We start from the raw sequence: 18822 nt of genomic DNA, 5'->3' as shown, positions 1-18822 counted from the left end.
GATGTGCAGCATCTGAAACAACGGATACTGGAAGCCTGTGCTAGCATTTCTTCTGAGGTGTTTCTACCAGTGTGTCAAGAGTGGGGGAAGAGGGTTGCATTGACAATCCAACAAAATGGGCAGCACTTTGAACACATTTTATAAGTGGTCATAAACTTGTAAAAAACTCATGAAAGAATAAAGTTACGTTAGAACCAAGCACACCACTGTTTTTATTATGGAATTCTCAATAATTTTGATGTGTCACATGACCCTCTTCCCATTGAAAAAAATAAAGTTGGATCCAAAATGGCTGACTTCAAAATGGCCGCCATGGTCACCACCCATCTGGCAAAGTTTTCCCCCTCCCATATACTAATGTGCCACAAACAGGAAGTTGATATCACCAACCATTCCCATTTAATTTAGGTCTATCCATATAAATGGCCCACCCTGTATATTTTAGGAGTTGTAGTCGATCCATTTTATACCAATTCCAACTCCAACTCCACCAAAATGGACACCAACTCCAAAGCCCTGGCTTTTATGCGCACACTGAACACAAGCAAACAGGTCACAGGCGAGGATGTTACCGTTAGAAGCCATTCAAACCCATTTGTGTCAAATTCTGTGCATGTTATCAGGCCAAAATCACCAGGGTATGTGAACTTTTAATCAGGGTCATTTGGATGTTTTTGGTTGTCATTCAGATTTAAAAAGAGAAAACACAGTAGTTTGACAATAAATGACTTCACCCAACCAATAACCATGAGTGGAGAAAAAGGTTTTTTATCATTCATATTCTCTGAAACTAGGCCAAGAAAGGAAAAATTCTGCCGGGGTATGTAAACTTTTGAGCACAACTGTATTGCCCTTAAATAGGGTAGCAAATTAAGCTGAATGATTTGCTCTAAATGTCTTCTTCTCTTTAAATTAAAAATTATAATATAAAAATCAAATACTAATTTGTGGAAAAGTATTTAACATTTATTTTTCGCTCATTTGGAAACCTTCTCCAATTTTAGCAATAAGTCACATTAGCAAGAATAAATTTCCTCAATAATAGTGGAGACTGAAGCTAAATTATTTTCTACAGTTTATTCCATGAAGAGAGTTTGTTTTTGCTACTGCCTACCCTTAAAACTTTTGTGCCATGTCTAAGTTGGTTTGGGCACCCACATAAAAAAACTGTACACATCTTCCATTCATAATACTTACACAAACTAAACCCATTCCAATACAAATACAAGACATGAACTTTTTTTTTGTTTTCTTTTTTTTACTAAATCGTTCTGTCATTTTTACAGACTTTAGGTCTTTAGTTCACACTTTATTTTCCACTGGGATATTGATAGCTGGAAATAGTACAACTTTTGCCACCCATCCTGGAAAGCAAACAGATTACAGCACATGAGAAAGGAAGGAATGCTGCAGATTCTATAAAGTAGTCATTGATTTACCTTCCCCTCCACCCTGGACTGATTAAAGCCATGCCTCAAAAACAATTATGGCCCAACATGTTAACAAACTGGCCCTTATTTCACAATACACGTTTTAGTAAATGGAAAATAAATAACATGTACATTTCTACAAACAGACCTTATTTAGATGAGATAATATGACTGAACTCTTTGTAAGGATCTGAATTTTTAATAGTTGACATATATTTTTTGTCTGTACCTTAAAAACTATTAAAACCATTACTACAAGCATGCTACAGTACATTTATATATATATATATATAGAGAGATAGATAAATAGCTATACAGATTTTTTTTTTATTTTTATGGCCAACAAATTCCGCAACACTTCACAATTGAGCATTGTGACAAATCCACAATTCACCACCCCACCTGATGTCACTATTACGTCAGATGGATCATGTAATACGGATCCGCACTTTGTACCAACGTGACGCTCTGCACTCCTCGGGGACACGTAAGGTCAGATTGGTACAGTTTTACACAAACACTCCCTGTCCACATGGGCCCAGGGAGGCACTGTGAGTAAGAGGATGTGGCCCAAGTAGTCACTGACATGGCACCACATTTGCTCACATCCCTGACAGGCTGAGAGGCCACTTTCACTAGGCCCAGTGAAACAGAACCTTATCAGCCCGGTAGAACTGCCACCAGTTCCTGTTCGATATAAGCCTGGTCCGTTAATGGGAATTATATCGGTCCAGTTACTAGCCCCGGTAGCATGGGAAATTAAACCGAGAAACAGACTTGTGGATTTGTGGATCAAGATAAAAGAGCAGCCCAAGGTTAAATTATATATTTATTTGCCTTAAAGTGAACCATTCAGCAGGATTTTTCTAAGTAATCCTGTCATATTGAGGCTGCTGCACTGATTAATATGATTCCTGAGATGAAGAAATCCGTGTTGTGGTTCTTGTGCAATCATTGTTTGCAGTTGTGAGTTATGTATGTATTTGACCCAGGATTAGAGGGTATGTATATGTTATACATACTATTGACCATTCAGCGCCGCCTCGCTCCATACACTTCTATGGAGCGAGGCCACGCCCCATCTAGTGACATGGATGGCCAGTGGGCAAGTGTATGGAGAGCGATGCCGCGCCCACTGGCCGGGGTATGTATAACACATACATACCCTCTGTTACCGTGTCTCATACCAGCGAATCCCCACAGCGCACAGTCCCTGCTCTGGGGGGATTCATAAGTCTGCAGTCACACAGAGTGACTGCAGACTTATCACTTTTGGCCAGGTAACCCTTTTAATTAGCCGGTTAGGGCTTGTTCACTATCATTGGTAGGAAAGGCCAGGTGATGCAAATTTCCCAGCTTTATAAAAACCCAGCCTCCGCTAACCTTCTGCCAAAAAACAGCAGCCATGGGTTCTTCTAAGCAGCTGCCTAGTACTCTGAAAATGAAAATGGTGGAGGCCCACAAAGCAGTAAAATGCTATAAGAAGGCAAGGTTTTAAGTTGCCCTTTCCTTATTTCGAAATGTAATTAAAAAATTACAGGAACAGTGGAGGTCAAGATAAGGTCTGGAAGAGAGCTGCTCATATGATTGCTAGAAAGTCAAATCAGAACCCCCACTTGACTGCAAAAGACCTTCAGAAAGATTTATCAAACTCTGGAGTTGTGGTACATTGTTCTACTGTTCAGAGACACCTGCACAACTATGGCCTTCTTCGAAGAGTCATAAGAGGAAAACTTCTCCTGCGTCCTCGCCATAAAATTCAGCATCAGAAGTATGCAAAAGAACATTTAGGCAAACCTGATGCATTTTGGAAGCAAGTCCTGTGGACCGATGAGGTTAAAATAGAACTCTTTGGCCACAATGATCAAAGATGCGTGTGGAGAAAAGAGCCACAGAATTTCAGGAAAAGAACATCTCACTAATAGTGTTGAGCGAACATGCTCGACACTGCTCGGTACTCGCCCGAGCATCACGCTACTCGGGATGTTCGGCGAGCACTGAGCATTTCCGGGTTACTCGGACGGGAGCTCGGGTCTCCGCCCTGCATGTTTGGCGCCCTTTACAGAGCCAATGAACATGCAGGGATTGCCAGCCAGTCACTGTAATGCCGCAGCCATGTTGTTTGTGGGCATTACAGTGATTAGCTGGCCGCACAGCGTCACCTCGAGTATTTAAAACCGGGCGCCGCCATCTTGGACACAGTCGCTCCGGATCAGACAGTGTAGGGACAGCGCTGCTGATTTAGGGAGAGATATATCCTGCAAAATATTTAGTGTAGGGTCTGTAAAGGCTGCCAGATCAAACAAACAGTCCTTCTCAGGACTAATATCCATCCCAGGTATATCAGGCAGGCAGGCAGGCAGGCTGTATAGGAGACGCAGTGGTTATACCAGCAAACGCTGCATTACAGTCCTGTGTGCTGCTCCTGTCGCTGAAATTGCTGGACTTAGCTCCAGGTCCCAGGGGCCAGGAAAAATCCTTTTTTTTTATCTAAATCCTCTTTTTTTTCCTCCTTCACAATGTACAAATACCCATCTTATTAACATTTTGGTGCCCCCCCCCCAAAAAAAAAGTGTGCCTCTGATTTTTCAGACACAAATATATCTGTTGAAAATAGTCTGGTGTAGGCCAGAGAAATAGAAGTGTGGTTTTGCAGTTCTATGGGCCATTTGTATCTAAAAAAAACAGTTTGAGTGTGTCGCTCACTGTTCAGCCGCAAATATATATATATTTTAAAAAGCCTGGTATACACCAGTAAATTATTACTGTGGTTTTGATGTTCCACGGTAAAACATCTCTATTATCCTGTTTTTGGCATTTTTTGCTGTATAAAAATAATAAGTGTCTCCCTGATTTTTCAGACACAAATATATCTGTTGAAAATAGTCTGGTGTAGGCCAGAGAGACAGAAGTGTGCTTTTGCTGTTCCACGGTAAAAAATCTTTATTATCCTGCTTTTTGCATTTTTTGCTGTAAAAAAAAAAAAATAGTGTCTCCCTGATTTTTCAGACACAAATATATCTGTTGAAAATAGTCTGGTGTAGGCCCGAGAAATACAAGTGTGGTTTTGCAGTTCCACGGTACAAACCTCTGTATTATCCACTTTTGGCCATTTGTATCTAAAAAAAACAGTTTGAGTGTGTCGCTCACTGTTCAGCCGCAAATATATATATATTTTAAAAAGCCTGGTATACACCAGTAAATTATTACTGTGGTTTAGATGTTCCACGGTAAAACATCTCTATTATCCTGTTTTTGGCATTTTTTGCTGTATAAAAATAATAATAGTGTCTCCCTGATTTTTCAGACACAAATATATCTGTTGAAAATAGTCTGGTGTAGGCCAGAGAGACAGAAGTGTGCTTTTGCTGTTCCACGGTAAAAAATCTCTATTATCCTGCTTTTTGCATTTTTTGCTGTAAAAAAAAAAAAAAATAGTGTCTCCCTGATTTTTCAGACACAAATATATCTGTTGAAAATAGTCTGGTGTAGGCCCGAGAAATACAAGTGTGGTTTTGCAGTTCCACGGTACAAACCTCTGTATTATCCACTTTTGGCCATTTGTATCTAAAAAAAACAGTTTGAGTGTGTCGCTCACTGTTCAGCCGCAAATATATATATATTTTAAAAAGCCTGGTATACACCAGTAAATTATTACTGTGGTTTAGATGTTCCACGGTAAAACATCTCTATTATCCTGTTTTTGGCATTTTTTGCTGTATAAAAATAATAATAGTGTCTCCCTGATTTTTCAGACACAAATATATCTGTTGAAAATAGTCTGGTGTAGGCCAGAGAGACAGAAGTGTGCTTTTGCTGTTCCACGGTAAAAAATCTCTATTATCCTGCTTTTTGCATTTTTTGCTGTAAAAAAAAAAAAAAAATAGTGTCTCCCTGATTTTTCAGACACAAATATATCTGTTGAAAATAGTCTGGTGTAGGCCCGAGAAATACAAGTGTGGTTTTGCAGTTCCACGGTACAAACCTCTGTATTATCCACTTTTGGCCATTTGTATCTAAAAAAAACAGTTTGAGTGTGTCGCTCACTGTTCAGCCGCAAATATATATATATTTTAAAAAGCCTGGTATACACCAGTAAATTATTACTGTGGTTTAGATGTTCCACGGTAAAACATCTCTATTATCCTGTTTTTGGCATTTTTTGCTGTATAAAAATAATAATAGTGTCTCCCTGATTTTTCAGACACAAATATATCTGTTGAAAATAGTCTGGTGTAGGCCAGAGAGACAGAAGTGTGCTTTTGCTGTTCCACGGTAAAAAATCTCTATTATCCTGCTTTTTGCATTTTTTGCTGTAAAAAAAAAAAAAAAATAGTGTCTCCCTGATTTTTCAGACACAAATATATCTGTTGAAAATAGTCTGGTGTAGGCCCGAGAAATACAAGTGTGGTTTTGCAGTTCCACGGTACAAACCTCTGTATTATCCACTTTTGGCCATTTGTATCTAAAAAAAACAGTTTGAGTGTGTCGCTCACTGTTCAGCCGCAAATATATATATATTTTAAAAAGCCTGGTATACACCAGTAAATTATTACTGTGGTTTAGATGTTCCACGGTAAAACATCTCTATTATCCTGTTTTTGGCATTTTTTGCTGTATAAAAATAATAATAGTGTCTCCCTGATTTTTCAGACACAAATATATCTGTTGAAAATAGTCTGGTGTAGGCCAGAGAGACAGAAGTGTGCTTTTGCTGTTCCACGGTAAAAAATCTCTATTATCCTGCTTTTTGCATTTTTTGCTGTAAAAAAAAAAAAAAAATAGTGTCTCCCTGATTTTTCAGACACAAATATATCTGTTGAAAATAGTCTGGTGTAGGCCCGAGAAATACAAGTGTGGTTTTGCAGTTCCACGGTACAAACCTCTGTATTATCCACTTTTGGGCCATTTGTATCTAAAAAAAAACAGTTTGAGTGTGTCGCTCACTGTTCAGCCGCAAATATATATATATTTTAAAAAGCCTGGTATACACCAGTAAATTATAACTGTGGTTTTGCTGTTCCACGGTAAAAAATCTCTATTATTCAGGTTTTGGTAGTTTTTTCCGTAAAGAAAAACAGTAGTGTCTCCTGACTGTTGTGCCACAAAAATATATCTGTTGAAAATAGTCTTGTGTAGGCCCGACATCCCAGTGTGGTTTCGCAGTTCCACGGGTCAAATCGCTGTACTATCCAGTTTTGGGCCTTTGGTATCTAAAAAAAAAGCAGTTTGAGTGTATCGCTCACTGTTCAGCCGCAAATATCTCTATTTAAAAAAGTGTGGTATTCCCCAGTAAACAATAACTGTGGTTTTCCTCTTCCACGGTTCTAATCTACTCTTTATTACCCTTTTTCCATTGATAGTGCAAGTGTAAGCTATTTTACTTCATTTACAATGGGCAAGGTGCGTGGCAAGGGACGTGGACGTGGACGTTCTGGTGATGGTTCGTGCAGAGGACGGGGCCGTGGCCAAGGTGAAAATGTGCCACAACCAACAGCCACATCTTCTCGCTCCCACTTCTTGACCGAATTACTAGGGAAGCACAGAACAACACCAGTATTGAGAACTGATCAGTGTGAACAGGTTATTAATTGGATAGCAGACAATACTTCCAGTTACCTGGGCACCACCACCTCCGGTCTGTCTTAGTAGCCGTGAGTGTCGACCGCATACTCCTTCTCACCCTGATGCTCCTTCCTCCCACCATGCCGAGTGTCGTCAGACAGCAAGTGATCCCACACTTGGACACTCTGAAGAGCTGTTCACTGGTCCATTTCCATATTTGGGCCCCTCGCCTGATACGCTTGAAGTGGTGGAAGAGGAGATCCCATGTTGCGATGCCCAAATATTTGAACAGCCACGGCCACAGGAAGTCGACGTTGGCAATCTGTCACAAGAGGTGGACGATGACGAGACACAATTGCCAGGAAGTGAGGAGGAGGATCGTGGTGCGCAAGTGGAAGAGGAGGAGGTGGTGGATGATCTAGTAACTGACCCAACGTGGAAGGAGGACATGCAGAGTGAGGCCAGCAGCACACAGGGAAAGGGAGGCAGAGTACCCCAACAGGCAGGAAGTAGCAGTGTGGTGGCCGCAGAGAGAAGGCAGGCAACCGTTCCCCGTAACACCAACACGAGGGACGTTGCCAGTACAAGCGGTAGGTCTTCCAGAGTCTGGAATTTTTTTAAAGACTCTGCGGATAACCCCAAAAAGGCCATATGTTCCACCTGTCATGCCAGCATCAGCAGGGGTGACAAAACTACCAGCCTGACCACCACCAGCATGATCAGGCATATGGCAACAAAGCACCCGACTTTGTGGGGCGAAACCCAGGGTCCACGACCAGTGTCAGCGGGTGTCACCACTGCTTCTTCCACTGTTGTGCGTGCAATAGAACCCCCTGTTGTGTGTGCAAGGCAATCCCCTGTCCATACTGCATGTAAAGATGCCCCCTCCTCTCAGTCTTCACTTGTTATGGAAGTTTCTCAAGAAACAGCATCAACGTCCACGTCCACGTCCCACCGCAGCGTTCAATTGTCCATATGCCAGACCTTTGAACGAAAGAGGAAATTCGCAGCTAACGCCCCACAGGCCACAGTCCTAAATTCGCACATTTCACGACTGCTTGCATTGGAAATGCTGCCTTTTAGGCTGGTGGACACGGAATCCTTCCGCAATCTTATGGCGGTGGCCGTCCCTCGGTACTCGGTCCCCAGCCGACACTATTTTGCACGGTGTGCCATCCCCGCACTACACATGCACGTGTCCCAAAGCATCTGCCGTGCCCTCAACAACGCAGTTACTGGGAGAGTCCACCTGACAACGGACACGTGGACAAGTGCTTGTGGCCAGGGACAGTACATCTCTCTGACGGCACACTGGGTAAACATAGTGGAAGCCGGGACCCAGTCGGACCTTGGGACGGAACACATCCTCCTCACACCGAGGATTGCGGGCGCTATGTCAGTCAGAGTTGCCCCCACAGTGTACAGCTCCTGCGCATCCTCCTCCTCCTCCTCCTCATGTTCAGCCTCCATCTCAGATATCACCACATCAGTTACAAGCTGGAAGCATTGCAGTACTGCCTCCGCCAAGCGGCAACAAGCTGTGCTGAAACTCATAAGCTTAGGTGATAAACCTCACACTGCTTGTGAGTTGTGGACATCTGTGAAAGAGCAGGCATATCTGTGGCTGAGACCGCTGAACCTACATCCCGGCATGGTCGTGTGTGACAATGGCCGCAACCTGGTGGCGGCTCTGAGGCGAGGTGAGATTACACACGTACCATGCCTGGCTCATGTGCTTAACCTCGTGGTTCAGCGGTTTCTTAAATCGTACCCCGAGTTGCCAGATCTGCTCGTGAAAGTACGCCACCTGTCAGCTCATTTTCGCAAGTCGGCTACAGCTTCTGCCGTCCTTGCTGTGTTGCAGCAGCGTTTGCAGCTTCCGGCACACCGACTGGTGTGTGATGTCCCCACACGTTGGAACTCTACCCCCCACATGTTGCAAAGGATTTGTGAGCAGAAGAGAGCAGTTGTGGAGTACCAGCTGCAACAAGGCCGTCGATATTCAGGTCAGACTCCACACATAAGACCTCAGGAGTGGACCTGGATGTCTGACATATGTACCATCCTGACAAACTTTGAGGAGGCCACCAAGATGGTGAGTGGCGATGACGCCGTCATTAGTGTCAGCATCCCACCACTTGTCTGTCTTTTGCAACGCTCTCTGCAGAGAATTAAAGAGGAGGCATTGCAGCCAGAGTATGATGAGATGGATAAAGAAGCCGTAGCGGGCAATTACACACAGCCCAGCCTCATCTCATCCCAATGTGCATTGGGGGACAATGAGGGAGAGGAGGAGGAGGAGGAGGAGGAGTAAGAACAGGAGCTGCTATCATGCGTTGTAGACGGTAGTACCTGTACAAGTGTCATACCGTCGGTTCAGCGTGGGTGGCCTGAGGACAGGGGGGAGGAGGAAGTGGAGGAGGAGGAGGAGAGCATGGTCAGTCGTCATCTTGGTGAGGACACGAAAATCTGGCCCGTTACCAGTCTGGCACGCATGGCTGACTTTATGTTACGCTGCCTTAACCGTGACCCTCGCGTTGTCAAAATGTTGGGTGACAGTCATTACTGGTTGGTGACACTTGTAGACCCCCGCTACAAGGAGAACTTTCACTCTCTTATTCCTGAGGTGGAGAGGTCTACAAAAATGGGGCAATACCAGAAGGCCCTTGCTGCAGAACTCTTAAAAAAATTCCCATCTGAACACGCTAGCGGCAGAGGTCACAGTTCGTTGCCCAACCAAGGCGTACAGGCGAGAGAGATGCAACTCCAATCCAGCAGAGGCAGGGGAACACTGTCAATGTTCTGGGACAGTTTTCTGACACCCGCCCAGCTTACAGGCCCTGAGGCACGGGGTACTCTCACAAGGAGTGGAAAGTTCCAAAAGATGGTGAGGGAGTACCTTGCCGATCGTACCAGCGTCCTCCATGATTCCTCTGTGCCTTTTAAGTATTGGGTATCCAAGCTGGACACTTGGAATGAACTCGCTCTGTACGCCTTGGAGGTCCTGGCCTGCTCTGCCGCTAGCGTGTTATTGGAACGTGTTTTTAGTGCCACTGGGGGAATTATAACTGATAAGCGCACTCGCCTGTCAACTGACAATGCTGACAAGCTGACCCTTATCAAAATGAACAAGGGCTGGATTGGGCCAGACTTCTCTTCACCACCAAATGACAGCAGAGTAACATAAAGTCAAATCCACTGTGTTATTTCGGGAGGTGTATTCACATGCACCGCTTCACACCCACACATGGGTATACGCTTCCTCGTTTCGGTTGTTTAATCTTCTTCTCCTTATCCTCAGCCTCCACCACCACTATACCACCAGGGTGCCAGCATTGCAAGTTCCTCCGTCCAAATTTTTGGCAGCTTTTGCTGGGAAAGCATAAGCAAATACCATGGGGCACCCACTCCCCAATAATGGGACTTATGTTTGTAATATGCTGTACTGCATGGCTCTTGTAAGGGGCATTGCAAGTTGCTCCGTCCTAATTTTTGGCAGCTTTTGCTGGGAAAGCATGAGCAAATACTATGGGAGACCCACTCCCCAATAATGGGACTTATGTTTGTAATATGCTGTACTGCATGGCTCTTGTAAGGGGCATTGCAAGTTGCTCAGTCCTAATTTTTGGCAGCTTTTGCTTGCAAGGCATAAGCAAATACTATGGGACACCCACTCCCCAATAATGGGACTTATGTTTGTAATATGCTGTACTGCATGTGACGCGCCCCCTGGGCCGTGTGTACACGTGTGTGGGATACCCAGTGCCAGGTCTCTGGGGTCTGTAGTCTCCGTGGCGGTGACCCAGTCCCGTGGCTCAGGCTGGTCAAACCAGTGGCAGTCTTTCTTAGGTTTCGAGGTTAATTGTCCGACTGCGCCACCCGTGGATTGCGGTCAGGGAATACCACCGCTGCGAGGCAGACCGCTGAGGCTGGTGTTGTGTGCACAGCATAGAATGGGATAACTCCTCTCGGGAGGAGTATAGCCTCAGGGCAGTGAGTGTGGATGATGGGGGTGATGGTGCACGAGCGCAGTAGGAACGACTCAGAGTCTTTGCAGTGCAGTTCAGGGTCTTTACTGATGATTATAAGGTAGACCCTCCCGGGAGTACTGGCTAGCATAAGAGGCCTGGTCAGTCTGTGAGCAAGCAGGAGTTCCCCTGGCCAGGTGGAGTTGTAGGCCTCCCCGTCTGTCTGCACTCTTCCTGGCTACCTTGCTGTAAGCGGGTAGAAGTAGCCCACGTCCCTGAGTGTACCGTGTAGTGCTCACCCGTATGGCTGGTGACTTGGGGCCTTCTGTTAGCCTCCGCTCCACGACGGCGGTGCTGGTCCCTTGCTTGTGACTGAGCCTCCGGGCTTCTATGGCCAGAGGACCTGAAATCCCCTGCCGGCTGGTTTCTGCTGCTGGATATATAAGTCCTCACAGCTTCGGACTCCTGTGTCCGGTTCCTATTGTCTTCTGCCAGGGCGAGCTCTGCTCAGCTTCCAGCACCTGGTCTTTAGCTCCTAGCTCCTACAGAGCTCCTTGCTGTTACTTTCCCTTGCTCTCACTCTGACTCTGACTGTTCTCTGACTCACTCAACCCCGCCCCAGATCCAGTTTATAAGGGCAGAATTCTCCCCTCCCAGGACTGGGGCAGGAGGATGTTGCATGTTTAAGGGATCCTGACCTGGAAACCTCCCACTTGCTCTCCGACGTAATATCTCTATTACTGTGGTGACCAGACCCCTGGGGTGCCACACATGGCTCTTGTAAGGGGCATTGCAGTTCCTCATAATTTTTGGAAAGCCTTCCATTCACTGCTTAGGCCAACAGTGCACGGGAGACTCAGTTGCTATAAATCGAAAAAAAGGTTTAGTTAACGCCCTCTGACCTCCATGTCATTTCCAAGGGGCATTGGAGTGGCTTGAAATTTTTGGTAGGCATTGCACTCACTGTATGCCCTATAACTGTGTAGCCGAACCGCTCCTTTTGTTACAGAAACATATCCTACAAGACATATCTGGTTGACTGGCCTGATATTGATGTGAGTGGTCTCTGTTCCTCCTGCTCTTTCTCCTTTGCCACCACCTCATCCATCATTTATCACCTGAAGCTTTGTTTTAACGGGAGTCATAGAACTGGGATAGTAGCAGGAAAACATCCAGCAATCCTCGGAGGAGGTAGGATATGCGCCAAAACGCGGACCACCTCAGGCCTAGCCGATACTACATACATGCGCTTGCATTCCAAGAAAACAAAGCAGATGCTAACTTCTATCATCATCATCATGCTCCTCACCTAGGCACTTTCAACTCCCCTGATGGAGAAGCCAGGGCCCACCGGAGGAGTCTGGTTCTCTGGTGGGCTCGTCCAATGCTGCCCTAAAGCAGGCCAGGCTAAGAAAAGTGTGGGGGAAGGTGACAGGAGAAATCAGGGCGGCTGGGGACCGAGTATGGACACCTGGCCGCCACCTGGCGGCTGGGGACCGAGCGTGGACACCCGGCCGCCGGGCGGCTGGGGACAGAGTATGGATACCTCGCTGCCGAAGCGGCCATGAGGTAGTGGCCAGCTTCGGCCTCCTCCAAACTAAAAGGCCCCATTTCAAGTGAAAGCTAGCAGTATGGTATTGCAGCCTGCGGGTGGGTGGGTGGTTGGCTGCATATTTTCGCTTGCATTGCAAGGAATGGGGGAGGTACAATTGAACACTGCCCTGGGACAAGGACTTGCACGGGGATAGTTGCAAGTCTGCATCTTCTGATGCGGCAAGGATCACTTCTGATGGGCACACTTTTAGACAGTGACCTGGGGGTCAGAGATGCTTCCAAGGGTCTTCCCCATGCTGATCCCTTATCTTTTCATCACTGTATGCATGTGTCACACAGCACATGGTCAGATAAGGTTGTAAAATGTTAAAATGACATTTCCCGGTGAACGCATTTGTCACGGTTGAAAGCAATACAAAAGTGCAAAAACGCATGAAAAATGCTACTTGTGAACATAGCCCAAGGTGTGGAGGAGTATTTTTGTTTTTGGTTATTTATTTTACCTTATACACAAGTTTTTACCCTGGAAAGGAAATTCCTTAACATATTTCACAGGAAAACCGTTTCAGTTTAGTTTTTGAACGTTTTGTGAGCCCGCAAAAGTGACTTAATACCTCTGACCACGTTGTTGACAGCGGTGACCTGGGGGTCAGAAATGCTTCCAGGGGCGATCCCCATGCAGCCCCCATGTCTTTTGAGCACTGTCACTATCGTTTTGGGCACTTTTTAGGCTTTCTACAGACTGCCAGGGGTGCTGCCGCAAAAATGCTCGGGTCTCTCATAGACTAACATTGGGCTCGTTGCTCGGGTCGAGCACCTGAGTATCACGGTAAGCTCGGCCCGAGCTTCGAGCACCCGAGCATTTTAGTGATCGCTCAACACTATCAGTCGTCATCTTGGTGAGGACACGGAAGTCTTGCCCGTTACCAGTCTGGCACCCATGGCTGACTTTATGTTACGCTGCCTTAACCGTGACCCTCACATTGTCAAAATGTTGGGTGACAGTCATTACTGGTTGATGACACTTTTAGACCCCCTCTACAAGGAGAACTTTCACTCTCTTATTCCTGAGTTGGAGAGGTCTACAAAAATGGGGCAGTACCAGAAGGCCCTTGCTGCAGAACTATTAAAAAAATTCCCATCTGAACACGGTAGCGGCAGAGGTCACAGTTCGCTGCCCAACTAAGGCATACAGGCGAGAGAGACGCAACTCCAATCCAGCAGAGGCAGGGGAACACTGTCAATGTTCTAGGACAGTTTTGTGAGACCTGCCCAGCTTAGAGGCCCTGAGGTGCAGGGTACTCTCACAAGGAATGGAAAGTTTCAAAAGATGGTGAGGGAGTACCAGCGTCCTCCGTGATTCCTCTGTGCCTTTTAATTATTGGGTATCCAAGCTGGACACGTGGAATGAACTCACTCTGTATGCCTTGGAGGTCCTGGCCTGCCCTGCCGCTAGCGTGTTATCGGAGCGTGTTTTTAGTGCCGCTGGGGGAATTATAACTGTTAAGCGCACTCGCCTGTCAACTGACAATGCTGACAAGCTGACCCTTATCAAAATGAACAAGGGCTGGATTGGGCCAGACTTCTCTTCACCACCAAATGACAGCAGAGTAACATAAAGTCAAATCCACTGTGTTATTTCGGGAGGTGTATTCCCATGCATCGCTTCACACCCACACATGGGTATACGCTTCCTCATTTCGGCTGTTTTTTGCTCTTCTCCTTATCCTCAGCCTCCACGACCACTATACCACCAGGGTGACCGTGGTCCATGTTGCCAGCATTGCAAGTTCCTCTGTCCTAATTTTTGGCAGCTTTTGCTTGGAAAGCATAGGCAAAGACTATGGGAGACCCACTCCCCAATAATGGGAATAATGTTTTTAATATGCTGTACTGCATGGCTCTTATAAGGGGCATTAAAATCGTCTTGTTAAGCTACTGTGACCTCCACGTCTCTTCCAAGGGTCGCTAATATTGTCTTTTTATTCCACTGCGACCTCCACCACTCTTCCAAGGGGCATTAAAAGGGTCTTGTTAAGCTACTGTGACCTCCACGTCTCTTCCACAGGGCGTTGATATTGTCTTTTTATTCCACTGTAACCTCCACCACTCTTCCAAGGGGCATTGATATTGTCTTTTTATTCCACTGCGACCTCCACCACTCTTCCAAGGGGCATTAAAACTGTCTTGTTAAACCACTCTGAACTCCACGTCTCTTCCAAGGGGCATTAAAACCATCTTGTTAAGCTACTGTGACCTCCACATCTCTTCCAAGGGGCATTAAAACTGTCTTATTAAACCACTCTGAACTCCACGTCTCTTCTAAGGGGCATTAAAACCGTCTTGTTAAACCACTCTGAACTCCACAGCTCTTCCAAGGGGCATTGACATGTTGTTTTTAATTACATCTAACCTCCACGACTCTTGCAACGGGCATTGCATTTCCTCCTAATTTTTGTCAGCTTTTGCTTTTCAATGCATAGGCGAACACTAAGGGAGACCCACTCCCCAATAATGGGTAGAAGGTTTTTAATATGCTGTAATCCACGTCTGTTTGAAGGGGCATTGCAGTGCCTAATAATTTTTGGAAAGCCTTCCATTCCCTGCTTAGGCCAACAGTGTACAGTAGACCCAGTTGCTATAAATGGAAAAAACGGTTTAGTTAAGGCCCTCTGACCTCCATGTCACTTCCAAGGGGCATTGGAGTGCCTCGAAATTTTTGGTAGGCATTGCATTCACTGTATGCCTTATAACTGTGTAGCTGAACCGCTCCTTTTGGTACAGAAACGTATCCTACAAGACATGTGTGGTTGGCTGGCCTGATATTGATGTGAATGGTCCCTGTTCCTCCTGCTCTTTCTCCTTTGCCACCACCTCATCCATCATTCATCACCTGAAGCTTTGTTTTAACGGGAGTCATAGAACTGGGATAGTAGCAGGAAAACATCCAGCAATCCTCGAAGGAGGTAGAATATGCGCCAAAACGCTGACCACCTCAGGCCTAGCTGCTACTACATACATGCGCTTGCATTCCAAGGGACAGAAAGCTAAGGAGATGGATGGCCTCATGATCATGAATAATTTACTCGTTGTGTAGGAGGCCGACCACTGCTGCTGTCTACCTTCTGAACTTTGTGTTGAAGCCTGATTGACCCAGGACCCGCAATCCTCTATGTCTGGAGGACGTGTTGCATCCCAGTGTCCTACTGTGTCCCGGCTTCCACAATATTAACCCAGTGTGAAGGCGTCAGTGAAATGGACCATTCCTGGCCACATTCACTTGTCCACGTGTTTGTGGTTAGGCTGTCCTTCCCACTAAATGCACTGGGGAGGGCACAGGTAATGTTTTGGTATGCGCTCTTGTGTATAAGGCGCACCGGGACAAATAGGGGCGGCTGGGGACCGTTTATGGACACCCAGCCACCCCCACGTGGCTGGGGACTGTGTGTGGGCACCCGGCCGCGGGGCGACTGGGGACTGAGTATGGACACCCGGCCGCCCCCTGGCGGCTGGGGACCAAGCGTGGACACCCGGCCGCCGGGCGGCTGGGGACTGAGTATGAATACCAGGCTACCGACGCAGCCATGACGTGGTGGCCAGATTCCACCTCCACATGCCTAAAAGGCCCAATTTCAAGTGCAAGCAAGCTAGCAGTATGGTATTGCAGCCTGGGGGTGGGTGGGTGGCAGGCTGCATACTTGCGCTTGTATTGCAAGTTATGGGGGAGGTACAATTGAACACTGCCCTGGGACAAGGACTTGCATGGGGATAGTTGCAAGTCTGCATCTTCTGATGCGGCAAGGATCACTTCTGATGGGCACACTTTTAGGCAGTGACCTGGGTGTCAGAGATGCTTCCAGGGGTCTTCCCCATGCTGTTCCCATGTCTTTTTAGCACTGTATGCATGTGTCACACAGCACATGGCCAGATAAGGTTGTAAAATGTTAAAATGACATTTCCCGGTGAATGCATTTGTCACGGTTGAAAGCAATACAAACGTGCAAAAACGCATAAAAAATGCTACTTGTGAACATAGCCCAAGGTGTGGAGGAGTATTTTTGTTTTTGGTTATTTATTTTACCTTATACACAAGTCTTTACCCTGGAAAGGATGTTCCTTAACCCCTTTCCGACCTGGTCAGTAATAGTACGCACCAGGTCGGGAAGGCCGGTTCAGCGGGGGCACCGGCGGTGAGGTCGCACTGAAGCGAGCACATGTCAGCTGATTATTGGAATCGCAATCCACCCGCGGCTGTTAACATGTTAAATCTCTGACAGTGGCATTTAACTCGCGCTTCTGGGAGTCCTAAGCCCCGCCCATCAGTGACCCCGTCACGTGATCGCGGGTCACCAATGGGTGGGCATGACAACTCAGGGTCTGCAGCAGACGCCTATGGTTGTCATGTCTCAATTGCTATGAGCGCCACCTAGTGGTCAGCGCTCATAGCAAATGAGCATTTCTCCTGTATACAAGCGATCTGCTCATCGCTTGTATGCAGTAGAAGCAATCAGACAACTGCTGCTTCTAGTCTCCTCTAGAGACTATAAAAGCAAGCAGAAAGTGTAAAAAAAAAGTTTTTAAAAAAATAAAAAAAATAAAAAATATATAAAGGTTTAAGTCACCCCCCTTTCGCCCCATTCAAAATAAAATATATATATATAAAAAAAAAAACACATACACATATTTGGTATCGCCGCGTTCAGAATCACCCGATCTATCATTATAAAAGAAGAATTAATACAATCAGTAAACGGCGTAACGAGAAAAAAGTTTTAAATGCCAGAATTAAGTTTTTTTGGTCGCTACAACTTTGCAATAAAATACAATAACGGGCGATCGAAACATCGGATCTACCCCAAAATGGTATCAATAAAAACGTCAGCCCGGCATGCAAAAAATAAGCCCTCACCTGGCCCCAGATCCCGAAAAATGGAGAAGCTAAGGGTCTCGGAAAATGGCGTCATTTTTTTTTTGTTTTTTTAGCAAGCTTTGGATTTTTTTTTCACCACTTAAATAAAAAAGAACCTATACATGTTTGGTGTCTATGAACTCGTAATGACCTGGAAAATAATGATGGCAGGTCAGTTTTAGCAATCTGTGAACGTGGAAAAAAAAGGACCCAAAAAACAACTGTGGAATTGCATTTTTTTTGCAGTTTCACTGCACTTGGAATTTTTTTCCCATTTTCCAGCACAAGATATGGTAAAACCAGTGATGGTGTTTAAAAGTACAACTCGTCCCGCAAAAAATAAGCCCTCACATGGCCATATTGAACGAAAATTAAAAAAGTTCTGGCTCTGGGAAGAAGGGGAGCAAAAAAGGAAAACACAAAAACAGAAAGACCCATGGTCGTTAAGGGGTTAACATATTTCACAGGAAAGCACTTTCACTTTCGTTTTTGAATGTTTTATTGTGAGCCTGTAAAAGTGGCTTAATACCTCTGACCACGTTGTTGACAGCAGTGACCTGGGGGTCAGAAATGCTTCCAGGGGCGATCCCCATGCTGTCCCCATGTCATTTGAGCACTGTCACTATCGTTTTGGGCACTTTTTAGGCTTTCTACAGACTGCCGGGGGAGCCGCCGCAAAAATGTTCGGGTCTCCCATAGACTAACATTGGGCTCGTTGCTCGGGTCGAGCATCCAAGTATCACAGTGAGCTCGGCCCGAGCTTCGAGCACCCGAGCATTTTAGTGCTCGCTCAACACTACTCACTAACCATTAAGTATGGAGGTGGCTCAATCATGCTTTGGGGTTGTGTAGCAGCCAATGACATGGTGAACATTTCACGGGTAGAGGGAAGAATGGATTCAATGAAATTTCAACAAATTCTTGATGTAAACATAACACCATCTGTAAAAAATCTGAAGTTGAAAAGATGATGGCTTCGACAAATGGATAATGATCCTAAACACATGTCAAAATCCACAATAGAATATTTCAAATGGAGCAAGCTGAAGGTTTTAAAATTGCCCTCACAGTCCCCTGATCTGAACATCATTGAAAATCTGTGGTTAGACCTCAAAATAGCAATGCATGCAAGACGATCCAGGAATCTCACAGAACTGGAAGAATTTTCCAAGGAAGAGTGGATAAACCTCCCGCGAACAAGAATTGAAAGACTCTTGGCTGACTACAAAAAGCATTTACAAGCTGTGATATTTGCACAATGGGGTGCTATTAGGTACTAAGCATGAAGGGTGCCCAAACCTTTGTATCGGCCCATTTTCCTTTTTGTAATTTTTAAAATTAAAAAATAACAATATAAATATATATTTTTGCCTAAAATAAAAAGAAAATGTGTCAT

The sequence above is a fragment of the Phyllobates terribilis genome, unplaced genomic scaffold (assembly GCF_046119375.1).
Source record: "Phyllobates terribilis strain yellow unplaced genomic scaffold, ASM4611937v1 Scaffold_5__5_contigs__length_657084704, whole genome shotgun sequence".
NCBI classification, from domain to species: domain Eukaryota; kingdom Metazoa; phylum Chordata; class Amphibia; order Anura; family Dendrobatidae; genus Phyllobates; species Phyllobates terribilis.
The sequence above is the reverse complement of the archived record's forward strand: the minus strand, read 5'-3'. Positions refer to the sequence as shown.